We start from the raw sequence: 14,893 nt of genomic DNA on the forward strand, positions 1-14,893 counted from the left end.
TCAGTTTTATATAGCGCTTTTCTGGACACTCAAAGACATTTCACAGAATATTCTTCATTCACTCCAAACTACTATTGTAGTCACAGCTACCCTGGGGCAGACTGATGGAAGCGAGGCTATCAATCTGCGCCATCGGCCCCTCTGACCACCACCATCACTCACGCACGCACCACTTTCATACTAGGCAGTGTGGGTGAAGTGCCTTGCCTAAGGACACAACTAGCGCCCCACTGTGGCAACAGATATTCCTAAGCAATACAACAAGTAAATGGCGGAGCCTGCAGTAAAAGTTACATAAGCAACTTTACTCTCCATCTATAGAAATTTCACCATCTTATGTAAGGCTAAAATTTATTATATTTAATTAATGTATATAATTTAAAGGGAAACACAATGCTCATCATTCATTTGATCTTTGCACTTCATTTGCACTTTTAAAGAACAAAGATGTGTGTGTGTGTGTTTTTTTTTCTCAATGTAAATATGTTTTATTAATAGCATTGTGCAATGACTTAAAGGTCCTATATGATACAAAATGGACTCTTGTGAGATTTTAGCCATGTTAGAATGTTGTTAGCCCATGAAACATACCCTAAGTTGTGTTTTATTTCATTCACACATGTTACTATTAATCTACATCCCCAAAGCTCAAAATGCTCTTTTCCAACTTGTGATGTCATGTAGTGGTAGTTTCCAAGCTCCTTTAGCCTTTTGTTCAACAGAATGTGAATAAAAAAAAAAAAAAAAAAAAAAAAAAAAAAACTGCAGGTATGTTTTTGATGAGAAAACAACATTACAACATAGTTTTTGAAGGGCAAATACACATTATGTTACAGTAACATGCTTAAATACAAATCTAGTATGATGCACTTTCCAAGTTTTCAGCCCTCTACGAACCTGAAGTGAATATTTAAGCAACTTCTGTAACTGCATGCTTGTGTATTTGTCAACCATGATTTAAATAAACCACTTCCTGATCCATTTTGTCTGTATTTTCTCTGAGTATGTCTTCATTGTATCTAAAGGAAACCTAATATCCCCGCACCAGTACAGTGTATGAACTATACTGTGACCAGAGTGAGGACAGAATCTTAAGCATCCTTCTCGACACAGTGTAATAACATGTCCTTCACACCTGAGAGAAAAATGCCTTAGCCTCTGCACTTTAGTCAAGCATCGCGTACATTTTATGGTCCATCCTAGCCTTCACATGGGACCGGGCTGTGAGGGATTGACAAAGTTCACAAACTCAATGCTCAGACTGACCCTCACGAGATTCATGTGTTCTTCCGCACTCCGCTACTGTCACCACACATCACCTCGTACATGTACAATAACTACACTATAACCAGCTACATGAATTGAATTTAAAATCTGTGTGGAAATTTCTGCAAACAAATAAATTCCGAGATAGTTTCTGTGACTGCGCATGTACAATTTCAAGGTGCCAGAGTCAGAAGATCTTAGACTGGAGTGAATCTTTTATTTGAAAGGAGAAAGAAATGTAAATATGGCAACAGTTAAAACTTTCATATTTAAATAGTAAATAATAGTTGCAAAATGATGAGTACAAATTAATATAAGATACTAGGCTCCATATGCTGACTATTTGTATATTCTGTATATTCTATTAAGGTATCCAGTAGAGCATTGTTTCCCAAAGACCCTCAGATGGGTCGTGAGAGATTTTTTGGGGGTTTACCTTGTCGTGACCTGCATGTAGTTCTACAGTATACGGTTCTGACACATGTTGAAATATTAAGACATGTTTTGTATAATTTCTAATCTTTTGGTAATTATGTCATTGACTATTTTGTTCCAATATTGCTGGTTCAATTGAATGCTGAAAAGAAAAAGAAATGGACTACATTTAATGTCCTAATAGGCGATTTATGGATACCTTTTATTGCTGGTTCAATGACTGTTTTTCATCGTGTAAAACTTGAGTAATACTATTTGTTCAGAGAGACACAATCACTCAGTCAACAAGAAAATATCCTCATTAATGTTTAATAATGGTCAAATCCACCTTTATTTTGTGATTTACAAAGAATGACTATTGACTTGGGTTGCAAAGGTTTGTGACTTTTAAAATATGGGTCCCCAGAAGTTTGGGAAACACTGCAGTAGAGGGAGAATGTTCACTGAAGTCAATGGTTATTTTTTTTGGAATCTATCTATCTATCTATCTATCTATCTATCTGTCTGTCTGTCTGTCTAAGAATTAGAGATCTCATAAGTAATCAATCAGTCCACATGTGAAGTGTTTTGAATACCTGTGTTTTGTCAAATAAACAAAATTAAATATATTATTATGAGTAATAAAAACATTTGTTTCTATAATAGTTAATCCACCAACACAAGGTCTCCAAAGTGCTGCACAGAGTAGGCACAATATGAATTAACACATTCAATAAAATAAAGCATAAAATGAATAAACAACAAGTCAATAAAAAAACATAAAGAATACTAAAATTCATGCTTGTCCACCCACTGGAGAGTAGCTGGTATACATATATTTGATTATCTGTTGATTTCAGATTATCACAATATGGAGGGAGAAAAAAACTATTAAAGTAAATAATAGTGGAGTAAATTGGTGGACTTTAAATTATGGATGCGACACTTCGTATTTTGTTTCGCAAATATGACACAACGCAGAAACAAACCAAAGCAAACAAATATGAATCCAACTATTGTGTTTTGAATGTTGTAACAATATTCCAGCAACGCATAAAGTTTGAGTTTTCCATATGTTTCTCTCCACACATAATTATATCAATTTGTTGATCCTACGCACAGATAAGACCGCTGTTTCTTGCTTTTACTCATGATTAATTGATGCCACACTTTCTTTTGACAACTTGGCATACTGTACCTACCTTTTCTGGCACCACTCGGCTCCCTGGGGCTTTGGCACAATTTGCATGGAATCACTTCTAGTCCACGACATCTCCAGTGGGACCCAGCTAGTTTTCCGAACAATACCTTGAACAAAACTCAAATATATGCGATATTATTGTTATTATTTACATCGTGTTTTTTTCCTGCTTTTCCATCTCAGCGATGATGGATGCACGACCTGATCAACATTCACGCTAACACACGTGGCGGCCACATGCGCGCACAGCTACACATGTTGTCAGGTGATCCGTCTCCCATTACTGGATGTCATTTCAAGGTTCAACTCGTGGGTGTGTTGGGGCCGTGGACCAGATAGTGCGCCACATATGGTGAAGGCAAAACCGGCAGATTAGAAATGGGACATGTAGCTGAGCGGTAATCGGGCTATTAGAGGAGGCGGATCCGGCGAGGTAAACGTGTTGCGCGCGTGTACGAAGGCGCTGTTGGGATATGCATACCAAACAAGCGCACACACCTGCCCTTCAGTGGTGACCTTGGTGATATGTGTGTGTGTGGGTGTGAGGGAAGGGGGCGGGGCTTAAGAGGACATTACACTGATGAGAGGAGGATGTTAGGGACCAGGGTTGGAGAGGAGGAGGAGGAGGGGGAGGGATGAAGTGTTATGGGGATGGGGAATATGGGGGTGGGGGGTGGACAGGAAAGAGAAGGTCAAGAGAAGGAAAGATGCGATAGGGATGGGGTAAGTACAGAAAAGTATTGACTTGAGTGGAGTGATGGACGTTATGGTATGATGTCGTAAAATGTTTAGTACACTTTCGACCTTTGAACCTTTGTTTACTTTTACAGTCCATAATATTGGAAAGATACAGAACACATGTTTTTTCTTCAGTTACTAAGCAGTGGACCCAGTTTTATGTAGTTGCCGTGAAGGTAACTGACATAAGATGATTGAATTTGAAGCTAGGTAGGTAAGTAGTAGTAAAAGCAATTTATTTATATATAATTGTAATATTACTTTTCTTTCATTAAAATGTTTACAAGTTTGATCAAAACATGACAGCAATAAAAACATCAAATAATACAAACATTGAGTTTCTTAACTGTTTACCTTCTCCTTAGCCATTATCCTTATACTTGTCTACTGGTTTTGTTGATCTTATGTTTGTTTGTAACCTGTCTCTGAATAGAAATGCTGTATCTTCACTAGGGGCAGAGGCGGTGCAACCATTAGGCAAAAGTAGGCGGCTGCCTAGGGCCCCAAACCGGGAGGGGCCCCCAACTGTCTTCAGTGCCACTAATGGCTGAGGCCTCAGAACAATTTTATTTTCTCTCAATGTGATATTAAATGAGAGTAGTTTATCTTTAAACATTAATCATAGGAAAAATAATAATAATCATATCTATTGGATGTAAACAAAAATATAACTGCACTACAGTTCTAGTTATCTAGTAGATGACCTAAGTAATAAGACAAGCTTCCAATCCACCATAATTCAAATAAGTAGAGATGTGCATGTCTCAAGAACAATGGGGAAAAATAGACAATACATAAATTAAAAAGAAAACACAAAAATGGTGCATTATAGTGAGGGCCCCAAACTCAAGTTCGCCTAGGGCCCCCAAATTGCTAATTCCGCCCTTGACTATGGGTGTACAAAAATATTTAAATATCGATATATTGTATCGCTTTATGTGATGACACAGTATTGATATCGTGGGTTGCTGTATCGATATATCGCCAAGAGTATTTTTTGGTATATTTTACTAAATTATTTTGTTACAGTCCGACATTTTTGTTGCTTGTTTAGTGGAAGGAAACACATTTGACATTTTCACTGTTTTGATGATTAAATTGTTTGTGTTTCATATTCACTTGGCACAAGAAGTGGTTTAACAAAGACTTTCAGTGTCACAGCCATGATTTAGCCTTTATTTTTATTGAACTGTATCGAATTGATTAGAATTATGCCGTATTGAATCAAAAGTGCTCTGTATCGAGATAAATACCGTATCATGGCCTATGTATCGAGGTATGTATCGTATCGGCAACTTCTTAATGATACCCAGCCCTAATCTTCACTGCACTGACTCAGGGTTAGTTAGGCTTTATGTCTGTGTAGTGTTATAGATAAATTCACCTTAAAACATTACAACTCTTACAGTTTACTCTTTAAGTGTTTTATGTAGAAATTCCATAGCAACTGTAAAAGTAAAAATTTGCTTAAAAAACAGCAGTTCTGAATGCTGATCCAGGCTTAGAGTGGGAGGGGGCGGGGGGACTCTGGATGAAGCGATCTGTTTGCAGGACAGTCCCGGGTCCTTTTAGCTGGTCCAGTGATCTATACCTATCCTGAAATGGGACCACTAATAGTCACACCTGCCTCTCCTCGCTCCCTCCCCCTGTTAACCTTTTGTGTCCCCACCAACATCACCGCCACCTCCACGCTTCTTCCATCTGCTCTCTCTCTCTCTCTCCTCCCCCCGCTCGCCATCCCCTCCCTCCCTCCATCTCTCCCTCCCTCTCTCCCTCCCTCTCTCTGCAGCAGCTCTGTGAGTGAGCACATTTCACAGAGCATCCCGGCCGGTGCGGGACAGGACAGCGGCCTTTTTTCCATCCTGACAGATTTTTTTGGAATGTCATTGTGCTCTTTCCCGTCTTTAATTTTTGCTTTAATTGTAATTGCTTGAGTTGAGTTATTTCATTTTTTCTATATTTCCCCTGCTTACGTCTTGTCTCGTGTCTGGCCATCTGTCCCGTCCCAAGTTGTGTTGCGCCCTTATTTTTGCGTTTTCTGGGGTCCGTGAAGATGCTGAAGAATCTTCGAAAAGGTAAGTCACTTCTAAAGTTCAACCCAGATGCAGTTCGAGTAGTTTGGTTGCTGATTACAAAGTTGTGTGCATACAAACTGGCAGATTGTGAAGAAGTTTGGGCTTTTTATATCGTTGGTGGATGTATTTCAGTGTTTCTTGTCTTATGGCCTATTCACATTTGACCCCAGCATGCATAGATTCAGATACATTATTATGAGCTACATTTAATTATATATACCACAAAGCCAGGTCAGCCATTGCTCACGGCGCCTCCAGTCACAGTTTTATGCCTGGTTAAACTTGTGAAAGGAAGGGCATCCAGTGTAATAGAAAGGAAAAATAATAAAATCACCGTTGGCAAATTAGAGCAGTTGAAAGACAACGTACTGTATATTTAAGTGGTTTACAGAAAGTCACATACAGTACCAACAGTTTTGCAATCTTTTTACGCCGGATGCCATTGCTGACTCCACAATTTCTCTGTTCTTGTTGTGTTATAGAAGTAACTATATTTTATCTTTGGGGTACAGTACCGAGTAGGGACTATATTCATGTATTCCTGCTTCTCTTGTAAAGCCCCCTTACTTCAAATGAGCCATTCATCAAACTAAAACTATATATTTTGTGCACTGAAACACTATGTCAGCGTAGTTTAAGTTAACTGATTTCCCTTCCCGTTTTTATCAATACTTGCTTTCATTTCTTATATAAATACCATTCATTTATCCATGATCATACACATTTTACAACTATAACATGTTTAAGTAAGTAATAATTAAGTAATTTTGGTAATTGCAGTATTTTTTAAACTTCAGTGCATTCTTTGTGCCACCTTGACCAAATGACCGAATGAAGGCAGAAAATATATATGAGCACAAAGTCACCTCGGCTGGTCCTCAGTGCAGCTTTATTCCCTGGTGGATGTGGCTAATTTCTGGATCTACTCACAGTGGGCTATGGCTATTTGCTGGACATGTTGGTTGTGCCATAAGGGAGCGTGTGCGATGCAGCAGGATGTTAGCAAAGTCACTGTGAATTGATAAACAGCCTGGAATGCGATACCCCCCTATGCACTGCCCCTTTCCATCTAAGTATAGCAAAGACAAGAGACGTGAATCCATACCATGGAAATATGAGGCCAACGTCATTGACTATGAAGAATGGTTATGTTGTATACTCAATGTATTTATCAAATATATTTTTAAAAACGTACCAAACATTAATAATGTATTTAAAATGAATATTATATATTTAAAGGTGCACTATGTAACTTGCCTGGGATTCAGAAAACACACTTCTTCAATCTCCCAGAGTTCTGAGGAGTGTGATTGACAGGTGGGTTGGCCAATCAGGGACATGGATTGTCTGTCTGTTAAAATAAAGATGGCTGCTTACACATGGATCTATAATAAAAACTGGATAAGACATTCCCCCGTTTCCCGGCTCGAGACGGACTAGTGGCCACACCATTGGTACTGCAGCTAAAAGGAGCTTGGGCCCAGAAATAATTCTCCCATAGAAGCAAAATGCATTTTTTGAGAATTCAACTGCTCGTGTTTGGTTGACAGGGCATCGACAACTTTCCCAAAGGTCAGATTTTATAGGGATTCTTTTCTATTGTCACAACTTAAACTTAAAAATAAAAAATAAAAATAAATAAATAAATAAAAATAAATAAATAAATCCTCAAAGTGCCTAAAAGATAACTTTGTAAAAGTTAACATAGTCCCTCTCTGAGCCCGTTCTAGCTTTGCTCAAGCAGCTATTGAGGATGTAAATGCAGAAGTGAAAATCACAGGGGACAGAATCAATGAACAAAGCACTGAGCTCAAAACTGGTGAGAGAAATGTGAGTTTTCTTCAAAATTATGTGACCAATGAGCTCCTTTGTTTCACATGTGTGTATCTGCAAGGCAACTATGTATGTCTTTGGTTCAAGGACTATTTCTGGTCATGGAGATGTTATTGGTTTATCTGGAATGTTTCACAGTATAGCAACCAACATATCAATGCAGTGGTGCCTCTTGCTTGTCTCTATAGCAACTTTATTGTCCTAGTGTGGAACAAATCTATGGACACTAGTAAAAAATAAAATAAAATAAAATAAATATGTGCACCAAAAAGAAATTCCTCAATAATTATAATTTTTTAGTTCATTTGTTTCTGTATGCAGCCCCTTATACAATAGTGACTCATCAAATATACAGACCACAAAACACAGCCATAAGTTCATTCTAGATCATCTTTATTTAAAATAGAGAATGTTATGATTGCTGCTTTGGAAGATGCAGCACAGTGCAACCATTGGTCAGGTGTTAGCTTTTACAAGAGGAGTAAGAGTGACCATTCAGGGCAAACTTGTGATTGCTTAAACTTGTATTATTGAACTTGAATTTGACTCTTGGAATAAAGTAGTCATAGCTTCATATTTTGCAGTATATCTGTTCACAGTATTCTATTGTTAAAACTGATATATTTGCCCTAAAATGGTCAAACTTGTAACAGAAACATGCATGCTCACAGAGACAGGAAAACAAGAGAATTTTTCAAAACGCTTTATAATTTATGTGCACAGCAAAATCACCAATATATGTTAAAATGCAAGGTTTTCTTATTTTCTTATTATTGTATTGTATTTTGTGAAAGTGTGTCCATAGAAATGTTGTTTCTTGTCAGAGGACCAACCACAGTCAGGGGGAGGGTTTTTGCAACATAGCATATCCAGTGTTAAAGGTTCACTATGGCTACGTTCAGACTGCAGGACTTAATGCTCAATTTAGATTTTTTTGTGAAATTCTAATTTTTTGCAAGTTCATTCACATGTGTGATCTCCAGTTTGAACTTTATACGCCCCAAAAGTGTCCCGCATGCGCATTCGAGTAGCCTAAACATGGACGCGAGCATTAAGCACCTGGAGATTTTAAAGTTACTGTGGTACCGGAGCCAGAACATGTAAAGTTTATTTGTTTTAAAGAGGAGATTGAGAAGGAGAAGGACGAGGATTTTAGCCGTGGTGTTTTGTGGGACAGTGGCAGAAACGTCTGTAGAAAGGAACGTGTGGGTGTGGCATTGCAGCCAAGAGTGGTAAGACTGATATGTGCTTCACTGCTTCACTCACGGAGTTCATACACAATTTTCCTATGAGGAGAAGAACATTTGTGTACATTTGTGAGTGCCTACTTGTACCACTCTCACGGCAGGAAACGGGATGAATGCGACCTGGCCGTTCAGACTGAAATCACATGTCAAAAGATCGGATATGTATTGGTTTTAGGACCATATATCAAAGTGTCCTGGGTCGCATTTGAACAAATCAAATCTGTGTCGTTCAGACAGTCATTAAAAGATCAGATACAGGATGCATAGGGGTGAAAACATCTGATTTGGGTCACTTCAAGCTGCAGTCTGAATGTAGCATAAGTAACCTTTTAGTTTGGGGTCCGTCACCTGCTTGTTTCTTGGATATGGATATGTCATTTCTCTGCCTGGAATATTCCACAGTATGACATTAAACAGCTCTAGCTTTCATAAAATACCTAGAAAAACATTCTGACTGTGAGCGGGGTTCCCACTCCACAGATTTGACCTGTAACTTGGTCTGGCTTGGTCCCCATGAAGATAGAAAGGTTTAATACCATACTGTGAAACATTTCAGACAAAGCTATAATAGCTTCACGGAGAAAAGTATTTGACGGACCCTTCACCACAATGCACCTTTAAGACTGCCATATTTGGGTTGTATCCAAGTTCTCTATTCTATTTGGTTATATTTGTCATCATGCTGGCTTATTTTTCTTTGTCCCAACTTGAAGTTACACTTGAATAAAACTTAAAGGTGCTGTACCTGATTTTTACTGCCAAACAAAACTAGTTCATGTTAAACTGTTAGCAGTGGTCACTAAAGCTTTCCTAGCATCCTAATTTTTCACCACGATGAGTTCATGTGCGCTTTTCACAACTTTTCTGCAAAGCTAAAAACAACAAGCATGCCAACAGTGCACCTTCTGGTCTGCAAAACAATAAAAATAAATAAAAATAAACGTAGACAGCACACAGCAGCCTTATTTTGACCATAAGAGCTTTTACTATACATCTGAGCTGTGTGAACTGAAGTTAAATTTGCACAACTACAAAAATCAGGTACAGCACGGAAAAAAAAAAAGTATAGTCAGATGCTCTAACTGTTGACCTTGTCTTGCCCAGAGACACATAGTAACATAGTAAAAGTTTGAACTGGTTACTTTCTGGATGTTATCTCAGCTCAAAATTGCACAATTCTCCCTGTTTTATTGATTTAACTGAAGATTTTGCTGTGCACTTTTGATACTAATCACTTTACATGGCAGTTCACTTGGCAGTACGATCATTAGAAATGATTACAAGCTTAAAACACAGCGCTACACAGTCCAAATCGGATGTATAGCGAAATCTACTCATTGCCAAATGTGTGCTTTTGGAAATTCAAGAAATAGTTGAACATTTTCCCTTAATATTTTGTAAACCAGAAACCGTAAAAACACGTTAACAAGTAAAGACCATTGTAGGTAGTAGGCCTCCACACAGACCTATACAGAGTAAGTTACAAAACCTGGCATTTGGATTAAAGGAGACATATTATGCAAGAGTGTCTGTTTGGACTTTAAACCATGATAACATTTAGTTTACATCTGAAAAGTATCGGAGTAGTAATATAAAAAAAAATAAAAAATTGTTTTTAAATGTACCATATTTTCAACCATGAGTGAAAAACATGTTTATGAATGACCTCTTAGCCCCGCCCACTCAGCCCTTTCTCTAAAACTGATCTAAGAATTGAAATTTCAGTTCTGTTTTTGAATTTTTCACGCATTTAAGATGACTGGAACATAATAATATAGGCTGGGAAAGTCATAAGCCGTTGTTTCCATGGTTCCTTATGTTGTTCATTAGATGAAATACCTTTAATACGCATAGGCGATATCATTTTCAGTCTGTTCCTTTATCCCATATAGCTGCTTTCACATTATACTGTATGGTGTAAAAGGCATTTACCTGAACTACTTACCTGAAGAAATAAACGTGTGGTACAGGCCTTTTAATGTCCTGGTGGCGAAGGCTAAATAGCTACTCTCTAGTGATATCTAGCGATATACAACCATAGGAAGTTCCTCTAGCTACAATAACATGCTCCTAACCTCGTGAAATAACTTAGGGCAGGGGTCTCCAACCTTTTTCCTCCGGTGAGCTACCTATAAAACAAATGCCAGAGAGCTAGTTGCAAGAAATTGAGTATATGCGTAAGCAGTAAGCCGTACAGTTAAATACCTATAAAACATAAACCATTATCCATTTATTAATGCATGAAATTAGACAGCAAAATGATAGATTTACAGTGGTAACTAATACAATTGTCCTTATTCAACAAAATACATATAATTAAGGCGAGCTACTTTGAAAGGGGTGGAGAGCTATAGGTTGGAGACTCCTGACTTAGGGAATGCTTTGTAAGAGTGTAGTTAATTTATGAAAAAAACAAAACAAAAACAAACTGCTTTTTAAGTTTTAAAATTGTATGTCCTGGTTGAAAATAATAACATCATGCTAGGGAATTCCAAAACTGTTGCCTAACAATGCCTCAGAGTAGGTTAAAACTTGTTAAATGTGTATGGAAATTATTATTTTACAAATAAAAATATAAGAAAAACGTGTTTCTGACGTCTGTGCCTTTTTGGACAGAATTCTCCCTATGTATGATGTTATCAGTATGGGACTCTAAAATGAAACTCTCTACTTCCTGTAATTTTCAACATATTTTTCAACTTTTCTTTGCAAATCGGTTGGTATAAAACTATAATTTATATTTACAGGTATTCTCGCAGGTAATTAAGTCAAAATTAAAGCCACTTTAAATAATGATGATAAACAAATATATTTTCCCAACATATACCTAGGTTTACATCATGACATGAAAGAGCAATGTAAAAGTAGGGATGTAACAATAATATTGTGCACCATTACAATATATTGAATTACAGGTCTCTCTGTTTAAATTCATTGTTTTGGTGCAACAATAGCTAAAAAAACAGAAGGAACTACATAGACCATGATCCTTTGCTCTGTTTTCAGTGCAGACTACATGAAGAAAAAAGTTATAAGCACTTTTAAATCTTAATTTTTTGTATTATTTGTGTAGGAAATTGCACCATGTTTACAATTTTGTTCCAGTGAAAATATTGTAGCGAGAGATTTGGATATTGTTACATCCCAGAAAAAGTAAAAATCCCAGAAACCATTTCAAATTTCGAAAGACAGGATAAAGCATATATGTCTCCTTTAACGAAACCAACTAGAGCCAAATGAGGCAAGGTTTTTAAAGACATCAAGTGGTGACAGCTCACATCACAGTACATTCAGATTAACAAAGCTTTAAACATGCTAGTGTCAAATGAACTCATGTGGTCACTTTAACATTCAAAAGGTGCTCAGAATATGTTTTGAAATAAATATATCATCGTATATGTCCCATTTGACCATATAGGCTCCATGCCACACATTCAGTATATACCATTTGGACGGCATGCTCTCACTTCGAATAGAATAAAATGTTCTATGGTGTGCAAAATTATGTCACTTTAAAATGTCTATGCTGAGGTAAAGGCATGACTTTGGAGAAACAGCTAACATAACACACTACACTGGTTCTAGTTCAAACACTCTAGTTACAGAAGTCAAGGTGCAAAGTGATGTTGTTTAAGTTTTCAGAATAACTATGAAAATACATTAAAAATAAAAGCCTCATTCTAATTGTAAAAGAAAAAAAAAAGTTCACATACTTCTTCCGTGCCGGTTCAGAATGGCTTACTTGAAGTGATTGTTTTGTGTTTAAGAACATGCGTGTATTGCAACAAAATTTGTGCCATGCGTCGAGTTAAAAAAAAATGCATGCTGTTTTCCAAGATTTGAAGAATAAAAAATAATCATAATAGAATAAATTTAAAGACACTTTGTTTTATAAAGGTATATTAATTTCTTATGACAATATGTACACATGCACGTCAATAAATCAGAATATTGTGGAAAAGAATACGATATTTCATGCATTCATTTAAAGGTGCGTTGTGTAACTTTTGTGGTAGATCGGCTGTCACCTAACCAGGCTGGCACCACCTAGTGTCTCCGCTCAGTTTCCTTTCTCTCCAGCGATTAGGTCAGGAATTGGAATACACTAAACGGTTTGTAAGAACCCCAGAAGTTGTAGACCGTGCTCTGACCAATCAGCAAAAAGCCATACATTCTGTGTTGGCAACGATTCCCGAGATCGAGGATTTAAAGCCAAAACAAAGAGAATGTTTGGTGAATTTTATCAAGGGGAAAGACGTTATTGCCCTTCTTCCTACAGGATTTGGGAAAAGCTTAATGTATCAGTTACCCCTGTTAGCGGTGCATTACATACGTTACAAACAAATAGCAGCGATTTGTTAAATAAAAAAGTAGCCGCCTACCGTTGAGCGAACGAATCCTAATGCTGTGAGGTCAGACAGTTTCCACGAAGTGAAACCGGTTGATGAATCAGGCTAGCTGTCACCTGCTTTTCCCCATGGAGATGTTCCACAGTATGGCATTACATGTATGTCTCCCACAGGAACAAGTTATTTGTCAGATATATGGCGAGGCGAGCCCGTTTGCAGTAAAAATTGACGTTTTTTTTAGCTCAATTAAAACTTATGTTGTTGAGCAAAGTAGTAGAAGATGTATAAGTATAAGATGTTCAATGCCGTACCGAGACATTTAAGACAAGGCTATATCATCTCCATGGAGACAAGCAGATGGCAGACTCTCCACCAATAAAGTTACGCAGTGCACCTTTAAATCAAAAAATAAGTTTTTGGTATCCACTGGGTCTAGTAAATAACACATAGATGCTTTAAAAAGTATTTCATGTGTACATAATATACATTTACTAAAGGTTCACTATGTAACTTTTTTCTAGTGGAGGGTCCATCAGCACATTTTTTAGCCACATTTTCCCTGGGATATTCCACAATACGGTATTAAACTTATCTATCTCCATAGAGACAAGCCTGTCATCCCACCACCACAGTACTGAATTAAGTCAGTACTGATAAGTTTAATGCCATACTGTGGAACATTCCAGGGAAAGCAATACCATCTTGATTCCGATAAGCAGGCGTACACCCACCAGAAAAGTTACACAGTGCACCTTTAATCATACATTTTCCACAATATGCTAATTACTTCATAAAGTACATGTATAAAGGACATTGTATTTAACATTACTGTGACTTTGTGTTTGGAGTTAAAAGCTGTCTCCTTATGAACGGCAATGGCCCCAAATAATTTCTAAACATAAGATGATTGACAGTAGCATACCTCTGAAATATTACTAATAAACTTCTTTATATTTATACTTATAACAGTGGATGCCTTTCTGTATCACAACCTGTTAGGACTACGAACATTATATCAAAACTAGAAACTGTGGCGTTGTGATATTGCTAACTCTTCCTCTCTGGCTCTGTCTGATGTGCAGCACCTAATCTAACTGCGTGTACTTATTTGCACAAGTGGTCCCTGGCCTGTGTTAGAAAAGACATTAGACTTGTTCTATAGAAATGCACAGTTGAGTTCCCCCACACACACACTTATGGAAGCACACTGGTGACTGACAGACATGCTAATGGCTCTATGGTCGCTGATAGGAGGCTCAAGCAGTGGGTACTAAACAGCTTCAGGGAGAGGAGCTGGAAAAGAGAAATAACATTAAGACACATTTCTATGACTCCAACGTCTTTTCAGGATGTTTTTGTTCATAATCTGTTTAAAGGCCGTATACCTGATGCTGAACCATGAGTGAAGAACATGTTTCAGAATGATCAACGTAAGCCTTTACTCAAGTGAGGTGCATGGTCCATTTTAAACCTTCTCTACCATGGCTCTACCCACTCAGTCCCTCCTTTCACTCTAATGTTGGACCATGATGAAGAAACAACTGTCTGTGAGACTTAAAGAGAGTTGTTTCTACATGAACGTCTCTGATTGGATTTTATTGTCCTAAGCTTCTCTTCTAAATACAGTCGTCCCTCACTATAACGCGGTTCAACTTTTGCGGTCTCGCTGTTTCTCAGATTTTTTGAATCCTGATTGGCTAAGGGACTGTAGACCATTGTCAATCAATCTCCTCCGTGCCGTTCTCCTATACAGCACAGAATGTGTTCAGC

The sequence above is a fragment of the Boleophthalmus pectinirostris genome, unplaced genomic scaffold (assembly GCF_026225935.1).
Source record: "Boleophthalmus pectinirostris isolate CB_2022bp ecotype Guang Dong unplaced genomic scaffold, ASM2622593v1 HiC_scaffold_9, whole genome shotgun sequence".
NCBI classification, from domain to species: Eukaryota; Metazoa; Chordata; class Actinopteri; order Gobiiformes; family Gobiidae; genus Boleophthalmus; species Boleophthalmus pectinirostris.